General features: G+C 38.2%; 1 long non-coding RNA gene across 1 annotated transcript; it reads right to left on the bottom strand.

The window, feature by feature from the left end:
- Positions 1 to 309: 309 nt before the first annotated feature.
- LOC125725091 (uncharacterized) lies at positions 310 to 1,273 on the bottom strand. The gene is made up of 3 exons (XR_007387323.1): positions 976 to 1,273; positions 557 to 603; positions 310 to 400 (listed from the first exon to the last, which is right to left on the bottom strand). It is a non-coding gene; the product is annotated as an uncharacterized LOC125725091 (long non-coding RNA).
- Between the last annotated feature and the right edge of the window lie 470 nt (positions 1,274 to 1,743).

The following is a 1,743-nucleotide window of genomic DNA, read 5'->3' as shown; positions in this document are numbered from 1 at the left end:
CAACAACTCAGCCTTTCCACAACATTAAAGCCGCTTATTCCCCCCATGCCATGAAGAAATAATCTCTGTGGCTCCCCTCTCCCCCTCCCTCAGCCCCCAGTCTGGCTTGAACATTTGCACTTCCAGTAAAAATGCGCCCCAAACACACTGACACCAAACTCCGTAAAATCCTGTGATTCAGTCTCAGAAGCACTGGCTCCCCTGCCCTCCTTCTGAACATTATTAAAGCTACACCCTGAACACTCTGTGTGACTGACATGAATGAGAAGCATCTTTATTCATAATCTCTGTAGCGGAGGTCAGAATACAGAGTGTCATTATTCCTGTCTTTCTTCTGTCTCCTGGGTTTTGGCTTCTTAAGGTTCAGGGCAGCGTAATTCAGTGTGTCCTCGTCATTGCACTGTGGAGACAAAGATGGCAGAATTGGATGGATCAAATTGGTTTGCTATTACTTATTTTCACAAATAGCACTTAAAATGCTGATCCCAGGATGGAAATCAGTCTGAGGTTCATTTGTTTTACTGACGATTTGTAATTTGAAATATTTATTACATACTTGCTTGCGTGACCATTCCACTTTTGATATATCACTGTTCTTTTCATCTGTTTAAAATATATAACACATCAATATATTATTTAATTTCACGCGGTATCATACAGTGGTCAGATAACATTCCGAATTTTCAAGCCATCAACATCCTTTTTGTCTCAAAAATGAAAGTAAAAATGACTTCTGTCAATTTAAGTGTGCATGTTTGGATATGTGTTATTTGTTCTCAGATATCATATATAATAAAATTGCTATAAAGGAGATCTTGGTAATAAAAGTTATTGATATGCAACTTATTGCAACATGTATATTTCAATAGATTTTGCAAAATATGAAAGATATAATACAAAAATGTTAATCTTACAGTAGAAAAAGGTTTATGTAAATAAGGTGAGATTTAATAATGGATTTTTAAACTGGGTTACCTGTGTCACGACCGCGGTCGGGCGAAGCAGCGATCGTGCGGGTCGGCAGGCGAGCAGGAACAGGCAAGTAGGCAAAGTCGGGAAATACTGGGGATTTATTCGTGGACAGGAAACAGATACGGGGAACATCTACTCACGCCAACGAACATCAATGACAGACAAGGAAAACTGGGGAGACCAGGACTTAAATACACAAGACTGATTGAAAGCAAACGGACACAGCTGGGTACGATCCGGGAAACACACGTGGGTAAGCAGGGGGCGTGGCACACAGGAGGAGCGGACGAGCCGGGCATGACAACCTGCAAGAGTGGTTTTAATATGAACATTTTATCTATCATAAAACAATTTTATATTTCTATAATTTGTGAAAATCTACATTTTGTCCTTCGTCTGAGTGCATAAAGCCGGGCAGCGTACCTGCACAGTGTGTACAGGTCAGTTTACATCTTATACAAATGAGAGCAACGTTCAGAATAATGCTGCAAGATAAAACTATCAGCAAGCCAGAGTGAAGAGGATCCAGCAGCTTCTGAAAGCCTGTAACAAAGAGATAGATTTCAGCATAATGATATAGAGACACATTTCCCATTTGCTTACATTACATTAGTTAAAGATAAAATCTATAATACATTACAGCAGTTGTTTTGTAAATAGTCCATTTTTAACATGAACTTCTAGTATTTTGCATTTTAACAATTTCTATTAATATTTGAAATAATTATTAAATTAACATCTGTGTAATTAAATTTAAGCACTTAAATTAGA

Source organism: Brienomyrus brachyistius, unplaced genomic scaffold, assembly GCF_023856365.1.
Source record: "Brienomyrus brachyistius isolate T26 unplaced genomic scaffold, BBRACH_0.4 scaffold60, whole genome shotgun sequence".
NCBI classification, from domain to species: Eukaryota; Metazoa; Chordata; class Actinopteri; order Osteoglossiformes; family Mormyridae; genus Brienomyrus; species Brienomyrus brachyistius.
Note: the sequence above shows the minus strand (reverse complement) of the source record. Positions and strands in the feature narration are given on the sequence as shown.